Genomic DNA, 13,446 nt, shown 5'->3' on the forward strand with positions numbered 1-13,446 from the left:
AACAGGGAGACTGACCACTGCTTTCCCTTAGAGAGGAACTCGGTGCTGCTGGGTGCTCTGAAGCCTGTGTGGAAGGGAATTCCTCCTGCTCTGGATAGCCCTGTGCTGGGAAAAGAACCTCAGTCAGAAGATGGACCCAAAGGATGCAGGAGTGACGATGGCATAAGAAAAAGCCTTCAAAACAGCCCCTGACCTTCTCCTCCTCATCCTCCCACTTGTCCCCTGAATGAGTGTCCTGGTTTGAGGTAAAACAGAAACCATTTTCTGTTCAGTAATTTTGCTTTGTAAGCTGGGCCTCTTCTAACTAACTCAAATCTGACATTAACAGCATATTGTTCAAAAACTGTCCACTCTCACCATGAGAAGACATGATTATACCAAGGAATGGCATGCAGAGAGGCTCTTGTTTATATTTACTGCTATAACAACCAAGGTCAGGTAACTTCATTATTAGCCCTTTTAGAGCAACAGAAGCAGGAAAGTGTAGAGGGGTCACACCTGTAGGCAGGAGCGGACAGGACAGGTGACCCAAAACTGACCAACAGGGTATTGCATCCCATCTGCACCGTGCTCAGTATAAAGGCTGAGGGATCAAAGGGTCAACTCTCTTTCTTCAACAGACAATGTCTGAGGAGGACCCTGTCTGTTCATCTGCCTTTGATCCCAATCCGAGCATTCCTGACTCCAGATCCAAAACCCAGCTCCTGTCTGTCGCCAAGTCCAGTCTGTGACATTTCCCTGTGCCTGATGATGTTGTGGTCGTCAGCTTTATATGGTTTTGCATATACTGTATACTTTGTTTTTCCTTTTTCCCCTTTTTTCATTTTATTATTTTTCTTCTTATTATTATCTATTATTTCAATATTTAGTAATATTGTCATTGAAGTAGTTTACTTCTTTCTCAAAATTCATAACTCTCATTATCTCTTCCTGTCTTCTCTTTGAGGAGGAGATAGTGAGGGGCCATCTGTCATTCTGATTGGCCAATCCAGCCAAAACTATGACAATGAGGGAGCACAGCCTGCTCCCAAGGGCAAGGGTAGTAAGGGCAGGACTCCTCTTCATCCTCTACCCGAAAAGAGTTCCCTGCACAGACCAGCAGTTAAACAGATGTGCAGGGCTAAGGGGACTCATAGGTTGATGTTAAAACCAGCCTGGCCAGGCCGCACCTGAGGGCCACTCATGTCTCTCACACAACCCCAGCTCCCATCAGACAGGCACCGCAATGACCTGAGAGACTTTCATCACCTTCTCTTTCTTCTCAGGCCACTGACAGTGTCGTCTCCTGGAAGAGGATCTTGTCCTGCAGAACCCTGCATGTACAGCAGTGCTGCCAGATGACTCCCGAGTGCTCCTTCCCCCAACCTCAGCCTTGCACGGACACATCCTCCCCCTCCCCTGGGTTCTTGCACAGCCAAGGAAGCTCCCTGCACTGGGGTGTCATGCACAGCACAGAGGTACAAGGCACTGTCAGGGACCTCGACTTCCTCCAGCTGCAGGAGGCTGTATTTCCCCGTGGTGTTCAGCTCAGTGGTGAAACGGCCACTGCGCTTGCGGCCACCTGATGCCTGTGAGGAGACCAGCTGGGGACCTTGTCCTTTTCTCTGCTGGTACCAGAGCAAGCCCTGAAAGTAGGAGCTCTGGTACGTGCAGGTGGTTTGGAAGGAGTCTCTCTGCTTCACTGTGACTTGTCCTTCTTGCTGGGTGACAGTGACCTGTCCCATGGTGCCTGGAAGAAATCAAGGATCAGTGACTGTGCAGGGCAAGGCTCTGAGATGTAAAACAAGGGCAGAGGCAAAATGTCAGAGGAGAAGACTCCCTGTGCCTTTCTCTGCAGCAAGAGCCCCAAAAATGGGGACAGCAAGGCAGTGAGCATCTTTGGGCAGGAGGCCTGAGACCTCAGCTCAGCTTGGATCTCACAGCACAATAATGCCAATTATCTCCCACAGGTTACTCCCAGAGGAGAGCTGTGCTTTCACCCAGGTCTTTGGTCTCTGCTCTCCTGCTGCCCGGAGTCTCCAGGGAACCAGCCTGTGGTGTCTGGCCCTCCTGTGAGGGCCCCAGAAAACCTCCAGACAGGTGAGAGATGAAGGGAACTCCGGTTAGAAGTTTCATCGTGCTCCCCATTCCCTGTCCTCTCAGGAGGCTCCAAGGTCATGGAAAGGAGGCAAAAGGAAGCCCAGGCACTGCAGACTTGCAGGATAGTCTGGGCAAGCTGCATGACACGTGCCAGCCAGAAGAGAGACTGGGACACCCTAAGAGTGTGAGTGGGATGAGAGAGCTCTCATGTCCCTGCATCAATTTGCAAAATCCCCTGTGTGTCAGAAAATATGTACTGCCGAGATAGAAAAGAGCTTCTGCAATGACATGGCTGTGAAACACTGGGCCCAGACAGATCAGAAGAGAGAGGCAGCGAGAGGTGGATGGTTGGCAAGAGAAAAGGAAGGCAAGGGGTCTGTGATGGTCAGGAGAGGAGCTGTTTCTTTTCAGTCTCCTCTTTTCTTTTCCATCAGTAGCAGTATCTTGAGAAAGCAGGTAAAACCACATTTGTGATCTGATGTTCCCAACTCCTGCCCATAATTCAAGAGCAGCTCCTGCAGAGATCTGTTGAGGGGGTGAGGGTCTCCTGGGAAGAAGAGGAATCCTTCCACCAGTCAAAGCCAATGCTTACCCAGTGGTTGCCTCAGGAGGGCAGCGAGGACGAGATACCCGAGGTGCATGCTGAGACCGATCCTCCTGCGTCTGTGAGAGAGACTCAGAAAACCCACACGTCCCCACCAAGAGCCCCGAGAGAGCAGAACTGCCAGAAATGACTCTGCAGGGGGAGCAAAGAATGAAATGGGGAGGAGAAATTGCTTGTTCTTGGCACATCTCAAATGCCTGTGCTGTCGTCTTCTTTCTTCATGTTGTTCCTGCAGCCAACACCTTCTGCCTTTCCAAGGTAAGGGCTTCAAGAGGGACAGGCCTGCACCTGAGGACACACCTCTCTTACAAATCCCCCTGTGCAACACCTTGGGAGTCTCTCCTTCCCTGAGGCCTCTGTCTTCTCTCTCTCCATCCTCAAGCCCTTGGCTGGGTTGGCCTCTCCTGGCTCCTGCACGGTGTCTAGTCCCAAGCTCCTGTCAGCACAGCCAAGGCTGCAGCTCCCACAAACACAATGGTCGACACCCCAAAACCCTGCTGACACCAATTTTCCTTCTCACTCACTCAGGTACAGGGGAATGTCTTCCTCTGTTCTAAAGAAGCTATCTCAAGAACCAATAAATCATGTTTTCTGCCACGCTTCCCATCCCATCTCATAAATAAACTTCTGAAAAACTTATTGGGGAAAAAACACACTCAGACCCAAACAAACACTCCTCCCACTGGGATATAGCCCTTCCATTTTCAGTTGCCTCAGCACAGGTAGGATCTGCATTTGTCCTTTCCTTATTTTTAGCATTCAATAAACCAACCAATCAATCCAACTATCTTTACTATTTCCACAGCATAATTTAGGTTGGACTGGACCTGTGCAGGTCACCCATTCCAAGTCCTTGGTGGCCAACAAGAGAAGCAGCTGATTTAGCCTAAGCAATGCTGCAGCTGCTTTTGGAGAAGATTTCTAACCAAGCCATCTGGCTGGCACCTTGCTGTCTGGTGCTGCATTTGCAGAGCACAGCTGGGAGCTGGACTCCTTCCAAGGCAGGCAGGTCACAGTTGGGGGGACCTGAGTGGGAGCCTTCCAGGCCAGGTGAGGACCCTTGGAAAATTCCAGCTCTGCTGGGAGCCTCTCAGGACACAAGGCTTTTCCTCCCAGTGACTGTGCAGTGCTGGGCACAGCCTTCTGTCACCACTCCTGTGGCTGTGGAGACTGTGCCAGTGCCAAAAGCAGATGAGGAGATGGTCACCTCAGCAGAGCAGCTCTGTGAGCTCGAATGAGCCAGGTTAACTGACAGATGTCAGGGCTTGGCTCAGGCAGCTCAAATCTGCTCCTGATGACACCTGCTAATTAATAGTAGTTTGTCTTTTGAAGAAAGGGTATTTATCTGAAGGCAGCTTCATCAGGCCACCTTCCTCTCTGGTGTCCCAGCCCCAGCACTTGTAGCTGCAGGCCATGGGTCTCACCCCACACACACAACCCTTTGCTGCCACATGAGCATGTCAGAACAGCACCTCTCCCTGCATTGAAGCTGGAATTGGTCCCAGACCTCCACAACTGCCCTACGGCGATCACCAGGGATGGGCTGGTTCTTGTCAGACTCTGGGACTATTTTGACTTGTAAAGTGAGAACCCCTGGAGCTGCAGCAATCGGGATGGTCTCCAGCTTTGACTTTGTCTCTCACACACAGACTTGCCTGAAGTTGCCAGGGCACAGGGGCAGAGAGCTGCCGGTGGAGTCCTGGTTCTCAGAGTGTGGGGAGAGGCTGGGCTTCCTCCTGTGCATCTGCCTCTGTCTGTGCCTGAGGGCACATTTGTGCCTCGGTGTTTGCATTTGTGTAGACACATGTGAGAATGAGTGTCTGCACTTCTGTGTGTGAAGAAGGGCACTTCTGTGTGTGTCTGTGCTCGTGTTTGAATCCACGCACGTTTTTGCAGGTGAGCAAGTGCGTGTGTGTGTTGTCAGTGTGCGTGCATGTGTGTGTCAGTGGGCATACGTGTGTGCAGACGGGCACATGTGTGTCTGTGTTTTTACAGAATCTTGCATATATTTGTACATGCACATATCAGTCTGCAAGTGCGAATAAGTACGTGTGAACACTTATATGACTTGAGAGCTACTTCATCCTCATTTCTGTGTGCAGTTTTCAGCATTTGCAGCCTGCAGGTCCCAGTGGTGGAAAGGGGCTGTTCCCACTCAGCTCACAGTGGAGTCCTCACCTCCCCAGCAAAAATTGCCTGCTCTTCAGAACACCCACTGCTGGGCCATTTGGAAGGTTTCTTCTCCAGTGAGGTTTCACATCTCCGATGGGGTCCTCAGCTCTCTGGGGACACAGCTGTTTCTTCTGGGAACAAAAACCCCTTCTGATTCTCTCACTTCTCCCCTTTCTTTCCTCAGCTGCCTGGGAGAAGCGACTCTCCCCCAAATCCCCCCAGTAAGGAGAGGAACCCTGCTGTGCAGCACCCCATGGGTTCTGGCTATGTCCTCTTTTGGTGGGATAACGCACCGTGCGAGAGAGGAACCTGGTGCCAGAACTGCTCTTAGATGCCACAAACCCAGAGACGACAAGGACAACCTACTCTTACTCTCGGGAAAAGGCTGACAGATGAGGATGGAGCAGGATGAGGGATAAGTCAGTCACCCGCATTCCCAGGGAGCACATGGGGCACCCACTGGAGAGCTGCGCTGCGATGGGTGGGAATAGGGCAGCCCTGTACCCCCGAGCTGAAAGGGCATGTGAAGGGGTGGGGGTACTGCTGGTGGGGACCCCTACCCCCACCCCCTTTCCACATGAACTCCAGAGTGGTCCCTTGCACCAGTCTTGGCAGAGAGAACAAACTGTTCCTTATCGTTAAGTTCACCTGACCTGAGCAGGCCCAGACCTGTCTGTGCTGAGCTGGAGATATCACTTGGCAAACTCAGCAGCGCTGCCACAACCATGTCCTTGTCTTGCTCTAGGAGGCAAGCACCGTGCTTTCATATAAATAGGGGTTTTCAGCCTGGAGAAGAGAAGGCTCTGGGGAGACCCTATAGCGGCTTTCCAGTACCTAATAGGGGCCAACAGGAGAGATGGGGAGGGACTCTTGATCAGGGAGGGGAGCCATAGGATGAGGGGTAATGGTCTTCAATTGAAAGAGGGGAGATTTAGATTGGATTATCAGGAAGAAATTCTTTACTGTGAGGGTGGTGAGACATTGGAACAGGTGGCCCAGAGAAGTTGTGGATGCCCCTTCCCTGGAAGTGTTCAAGGCCAGGTTGGATGGGACTTTCAGCAACCTGGTCTGGTGGGAGGTGTCCCCGCCCATGGCAGGGGGGTTGGAACTCAATGGTTTTTAAGATCCCTTCCAACCCAAACCATTCTATGATCCTATGAAATGTCCTTTTGCTCAACAGTGGAAACTGGGAGTGGTTTATCTCTAAGGAACTGCCATGGAAACTCCAAAGATGACAACACCAGCGAGTCTCAGCATGGACAGAATTGACACTTTGTGCTAAGCCCATCATGCTCCACCTTAAGCTCCATAACTTGGGGTTCCCAGCATCTGAAGGGGCATAACGTCACCTGTGCTACCCCCTTTACCTTCTTGTCATATCAGGCAGTCTGCTGTCAGGCAACAGGAGGCTGTGGGCTGTTTTCCTGCTTTTTGCTCCTCCTGGAGATCACAACAAGATCAACTGCCTCATGAATGGGAGGAGTTTCCATGGTGAACTTCTCCTGCCATTCAGTGCCCAACTGGAGACAGGGACACAGGGGCTGCACCCACCTCTCATGGGGTTGGTGAGAGGCCACTTTGTAGCCTGCAATGTGCTCCTTGTCCCTGACTAGTGTCTGAAAGGAGGTAGAACCAGCAACAGCCAAAATGCACCAGGAAACAGGTGTCTGTCTCCCTGTCCCCACAGGCATTTCCTTTGCCTTCTCCCCAGGCGGCTGATGAGGCCCTTTGAGGGAAAAAAATGTCTCTGGGAACAGCACCTCCTGTAAACATCCCACTGAGAGTCAAAGACACACCACCTCTCTCTGGCTGGAGACATCCAGCGCAATCTTCTTCAGCAGGTATTACAGTTACTTCTTTGCCTGGGGAGGACACCCTCCGGAAGGGTGGGAGGAAAGGATCATCTTATAAACTCCATGGTGTTTCTGCCTACAAGGGGATCCAACCCCTTATGGGATGAAGCTGAAAAGTTTTCAGGGTTGTGTATAACATGGGATGCTTAGAAGACCAGAGCAGAGACCATGAAAGGGAGGGATCGTGGCAATTTGGCTTGGAGCAAGCACTGGAAGACAAATGGAGACAGAGATGAGAGGAGTCGTTCCCATCTGACCATGTGTCTGATCCATGAGTGGGCCTGGCCATGCCTGGTGCTCTGCCTTGTTTGTCCACCTGCCAGTACTTCCCTGGAGACACAGTTATCAAGTCCAGCTGGGACAGGGAGCAGGGCTGATCCTTCATTCTGTGCCTCTCCCCATAGGCTTTGACCACCTCTGTCAGCTACTCGAGCCAAACAGAATTCCCTGGGGACTGGCTGGAAAACCACAGTGTCTTCCCAGAGGCCTCCTCTGGGAAGAGCTCAGACCTCCAGGCCCTCAGGGTAACCCAGCAAATCTCCCTCTGACTCACTCATCCAGTAGGAACCTGGAATCCCTTGAGGCTGCGCTCAGTCTGTCCAATGCAAGCGTTTCCCCTGTCTCCTGGGCCTCAATTCCAAAGGCGCTGAATCTTGTCAAAAAAGGTGCTGATGTCACCACGGTGTCCCCGTGGGGAGCACCAGAAGGTGCCCCTGAGCTCCAAATCCCTCGAGGGGCCAGGTGACAGAGCCGGTGCCGGTGGGTCGGGGGAAGCGCCCCGGGGCGCGGGGCCGGGCGGGGCCGGGCGGGGCGAGGCGGCCCCGGCGGGCGGAGCGGCAGCGCCCCCTGGCGGGCCCGCCCGGGGATGTCCCCCCGCCCCCGACACACACGCCCGGCCCCGCCCGCGGCGGTTCCTGCCCGGCCGCAGCCCCGGCTCCTCTCCCCGTGTCTCCCAGGACGCAGTAATACACCGCCGCGTCCCCGCGCCGGGGCCGGGCGAGCCACAGGGCGCTGGACCGGCCTTCTGCCGCCACCCGCAGCCACCCCGGCGGATCCGGTAGCTCCTTGGAGTCTTTAAGAACTCTCTCGAGGAATGCGGGGCCTCTGCCCGGGAGCTGACGGTACCAGAGGATGAAGTCCCCGGTCTTTTTGTTGGGGTGAGAGCAGTTGATGCTGATGGCGGTGCTCTCGGTGGTCTCTGCCGACGGCTCCTGCTGCACCTGGGCTCTGCCCGCAGCCACTGCCGAGGAAGGAGAAAGAACAAAGATCACGAAACATCACCCAGGTCTGATGGCTTTTTTTTTTCGAAGAAAAATGTCCAGGAACGGTGGCAGTGAGACAGAGCCAGACTGGTATTTATGGGACGTGCCCATCACCAGGGATGGAGAGTGATCGTGGTGCCAGTGCGTGGAGTGAGGGGAGCAGTCCGGGAGGAAATTTTTAAAATGATGCATGGAGAGACAGAATGAAAGCCAGCTGCATGGATGGATGGAGGGGTAGTGAGATGGAGAGGAGAAAAGAGTGCATGACAGTGAAGGATGGATGGCTGAATTCAGAAGAAGAATAATTGCTGACTGCACAGGGGGATGAGTGTGTTGCCATGCAGAAAAGAAAACTTGTGTTTGCAGATATGAAGGAGAGGAGAGATGAGAGAGGGGTCTCAGAGTTGGGAGAGGGGTTAGGGATAGTAGATGCATGGAGAAACGTGTCAGAAGATGGGTCGGTGAAGAGAGGAATAGTATTCAGGGAAAGAGGTTGTTTCAATCAAGGAGAAAGGGCAATATTCAGGGCAATAAGTACTGCAGAACGCACAGGGGAAGGAGAGGTTGATTGGAAAATCAGGTGAACATACAAGCGGGCTCGTACTGAAAGAGCTGGTGCAGGAAGAGGGAGAATAGGAAGAGGGGGTTCAGAGGATATGGAAAGGGGAACGAGAGATGGCAGAGAGGCAGAAGGGGGAGAGAGACATTGAGGAAGGAGAGGGAAGAGTCGGCGCTGGGCTCCCCGGGGAATAGTCCGGGCACAGCCCCGGCCCCCATCCGCCGCCGCCAGCCCCACGCACCCAGGAGCAGCGCGGCCAGCCCCGCCAGCCCTGCGCCCCGGCACCGCCGCATCCCGCCGCTCCGCCGCCCGCGCCTCGCTGCCCCCCGCCAGCCCCGGCTCTCTGCTCCGGCCGCCGCGCCTCCTCTCCGCCGCCGCCTCTCCTCTCCGCCGCCGCCAGCTCCGCCCCGGGGCTCAGCCCTGCGCCGACGGCGGGGCCGGCCTTGCTGTCGCTGCTGCCCGCGGACAAGACACCCCGAAAGCACCCCGACCCCGCCCCGGGGCCCCTCGGGCCGGTGCTGCCCTTGCAGCCGGTGTCGCCGGCCCAGTGGCCCGTGAAAGGCCGGCGGCGGCCCCGGGAAGAGCGGCGGGGAGCGCGGAGCGAGCGGGAAGGCGGCGCCGCGGCAGAGACCGGCCGGAGCGGAGCTGCCCGCAGCGACACTGGGGGTGCGGGAGGGCGGGCACAGGCTGGCCCCGGCACGGGCACCTCGGCCACGGCGACGCCGCTGCCCTGGAAGGAGCCAAGGGGAGGGGGAACGGCACAGCAACAGGCCACGGCAGGAAGGTGTGGAAGTTAAGCGCTTGCTCTTTTTCCAGTTCTCTTACTGTCTCGAAATATCTCACTGGAAAATTGGACATTGAAAATCAAGATCACAGCTCTCTGAGCCTGGCGCTCCAGCCCATTTTCCACCCTCGTTATCATTGAAACCATTTGTTCAGAAATTTGGTCATAAAGGAAGTCCAAGAGAGGCTGGCAAAGGTCTTGGGAAATTCAGGGCCACAGCTCCTGCCCTTCCCTTCTCCAGGGTGCCTGGTACCTCCTGAGAAAGCAATGAGGTTGTCTCTTGGCTACACTAGAGCCTCAGCTCAGAAAGAGCATCTCCACGGAGAGGGGACTCTGCCCTGGCTGAGCTCTCCCAGCAGAGCTCCCTGGCACTGCCCTCACTCAGGTCTGTCAAGGGAAGGGGGAAAGCCCTTGGCTGTACTGCCTCCAAGCTGGACGTGAGCTCAGGCTGACCGATAGTCAGGAGGGGAGATGGGCTTAGAAAATGTCCCCACTGTGCACAGCCCTTGTCAGAAAGAGTGTCAATATTGGACACCACTGTGGGACAGCAGCTGGCTTTGGGGGGTGCAGTTTTGAATCCATCGTCCCATCATAGGGATTAAAAACTGATTCAAACTGGAGTGAATCCATCCTTTTTGGGGCCTGAAATGGGCAGCATCAGAGTGTGATCTCTGCGGGGTAGGAGGAGGGTTCAGGAGGCAGGAGCTGCATTTCAGGGTCTCTTCCCTGGACAGATCTCCAGGGGGTTGGCGCCATCACCACTCAATTGCACTTGGGCTCCCGCTGACCCTGGGAACCTGCTGCTCAGTGGTGCCCATGAACAGAGCAGTGGACAGTATCCCTGCCATAACCAGCACATTCCCTCATGAGGTTGGACACACAGGGACACACACACAAAGGCTCAGGCACACCGGCATGGAATCAGGCACAACTTCATGATCCCATGTGCAAAAACCTGGCTGCTTACCATACACACAAGACAAGAAGACCCATAGGAATACCGTGATTCATGGACTCTTTGACTCTCCCACTGCCCTGTGAATTGGGCATTGTTAGGCAGGATGGGGTCAAAACCTGTAAGGACAACACATACATCTTGGGAGGCAACAACAAGTGACCATTGGGGTGAGCTGGGAAGGGAAGGAAAGACAAGGACGTGGCAGGTCCTCATGCACAGGAGCCCATGGGCACCAAGCTGATGATGGATGGAGCATCTTCCTCAGAAAAACACTTCACACAAGCAGAACAGAGTGGCCCACGCTATTTTCATCTGAACCCACCCAGCACTTGAACTGAGTCTTCTGTCTGCACTGCTGCATTCCTGCCCTAGGAATCCTGGGGACTTTCATCCCTGTGCTCAGAAGAAGCTTTGATTGTGGAATGGGCATGGCACAAATCTGGAAATGAAAAGGCAGCAGTGTTGGAAACCAAAGCACAGCCCATATCATTAGCTGCGAAGGTTTGCATTCAAGATGAGCTTGTTAGAAAATTGTTAGCTCTGCAAAGGGCACCTCTGGTCCTGCGGCAATGAAGGGCAGGTATAAAAGCCAGCACAGGTCCCTGCTCTCTCATTCACTTCTCTGGCCTCCTTCTCCTTGGGAACCAGGTGAGTCTGAAACTCCTTCTCTTCCAAAGTTAAGATCTCTCCTTGATGGACCTCTCATCTGATATTGGCTCTCTCCTGTCCTTTGGTTTGCATCGCCTTGTCATGATAGAGGGAAGCAGGGAGAAGGTCTGCTTAGAGAGAATCTGAGTTGTGGCATAAGGGACATTTGGTTTACACTCTAGGAGACACCGTCCATGGGCCAGGCTGCTGTTTGTAGGGTGATGAAGACTATGTGTCTGCTGGTGACCTTCCAGCTCCCCACTGAGTGGTGGCTTGGCTCCTTTGTGACAGGGTAACCAGGCTGCTCCTCACCCAACCTTGTGCTCTGCTTCCTCCCTTCTCTCCCAGGTGCTCCTCCACACTTGAGACATGTCCTGCTACAGCCAGTGCCTGCCATGCCAGTCCGATCCCACTGGCCAACAGCTGCAATGAGCCCTGTGTCAGGCAGTGCCAGAACTCCACCGTTGTCATTGAGCCTCCTGCTGTGGTGGTGACCCTGCCCGGCCCCATCCTCAGCTCCTTCCCTCAGAACACCGTGGTGGGATCCTCCACCTCTGCTGCTGTTGGCAGCATCCTCAGCTGTGATGGAGTGCCCATCACCTCTGGGTGCTGTGACCTCTCTGGCATTTCCAGCCGCTACTATGGAAGAAGGTCCCTCCTCTGATAAAGATGCTAGGAAAGCCTCAGGGAGACACCTTGAGGAACTCTGAACATGGTGCTGGGAAAAGGATCAAGATTTGGGATGTGTTTGCAGTACAGCTGAATAGCCTTGCCTTTCTCTCCCTTTTCTTTGTATACTTTGGTTCCCCTTGGCAGAAAAGTCTCTACAAGGCACACATGGTGAGGACCATCTCCCTCTATGGGGCAGGCAGACATCATGCAAGAACTTCACAGTCAAGGATCACAGAGCCTTGACTGCCCCCAGGGCTTCATGAACTGGTGCCCCACACCTGGAGTGATATTGTTTCCCTCTTTTGACTCATTAAAGTTCTGCTGCATTCAAGCCTGGCCTCCATGTGGTCCTTCCCTCTGTGGACACGCTCCAAGCAGCCAAAGGAGAAGGGTGTTGCTCTGGGGTGGAAGGGTGTAAGAGCTTAAGGAGACCCTTCTCCGTTCAGAGAGGAGTTTGAGGTTGGGACACCCTTGCAGTGGTTCCTCTTTTGAGGACCATTTCATGGAGCTGAGGGGTCCACAAATGCCCAGGAAGGCAGGAGGTCCTGAGTGGGCAAAAGCCCTGTGAGCTCCTGAGGAAGGTTGTTGTGGCCAGAGCTGCTCTGGGGTAGCAGGGGGAGAGCATGGGGCTGCAAAGTGCCTTACTTATGGGACTCAAAACAAACCAGCAGCTCCTGGTGCAAAACATTTGTTTGATTCGGCTCTCACTCCTGTATTTTTATGTGTTATTTTTACCATTTATGTGTTATTTTACCAATAGGAACCTTGGCTGCAAGAGAAACTCAGCCAGCTCATGGTGACAGAGGAGGCTGCAGGCAGCTCCCTCTTGCTCCAGGCAGTGACACCACCTGCACCTGCCTGGAAAACACAAGAGGAAAAAAAGGCCAGCACATCCATTAAAACTGGGGAAAATATCAAAAGAATGCATGAGCATTCCCAGGGCAGCCAAACCATGTGTTCAGCTGCTCTGTAAATTAATGTTGCTCCTGCATTTCTCTGCCTTTTGAAGACAGAGTGAGTCTAGAGACACAGAGAGTGACTGTAGACATCAAGTGCGTCTAGAGACAGGTTCACTCCTCCATCCCTTCTGATGTCCCAGCCTCAGTGTCTGTAGCCTGAGGGGAGGCTGGCTTGTCCCAGGCACACACCCTTCTGCTGCCACATGAGTGTGTCGCTGTGGCACTGCTCCCTTTGCAATGGCAGGGGCTGGTTCCAGACCCTTGAGGACATCAACAAGGTCAGGTGGGAGTTTCCAATGCTGCAGGATTTTCTTTTCCTTCTAATATGGGAATTCTTTGGGGGGCTGCAGCAATGGGGATGTTCTCTAGTTTTCATATTATCCTTCACAGACAGACCTGAGACGCGGAGACACTCTGTGTCTGGGAAGGCCATGACAGCTTCGGCTCCACTGTGGTTTCTCTCTGTCCTACAGTGAGACAGCAGCTGACTGAACCACTGCCAAACCCTTGAGCTCAGCTAAAACTGATGGGACTGGCCAGTGACTGATTCCTTCCTTACCTGTAGGGTCTGAAGGACTTGCCAAGAGCTCTCTAGAGGGGCTGAGAGTTGGTGTCAGGAGTCCGTGTTCTCAGAGGGGTGTGTGTGTATGACTGTGCTCATGTACATCTTCTTCTGGCTGTGCTCCTGTCTGTGGGGAGGCTCAGGGATGTGGTAGGCCTGAGGAGAAGCCATACCAATAAAATCTGAGGAGAAATAGGCTTCGAGTACTTCAGCCTTTTCCATGTCATTTGTCACCAGTTCCCCATCCTCAACAAGCAATAAGCCCACTTATATTTAGCCTTCCAAGCACCCCCATCCCATGTTTAAACCCCATCTCCATGTCCAAAGAGCTTGA

The sequence above is a fragment of the Numenius arquata genome, chromosome 23 (assembly GCF_964106895.1).
Source record: "Numenius arquata chromosome 23, bNumArq3.hap1.1, whole genome shotgun sequence".
Taxonomy (NCBI): domain Eukaryota; kingdom Metazoa; phylum Chordata; class Aves; order Charadriiformes; family Scolopacidae; genus Numenius; species Numenius arquata.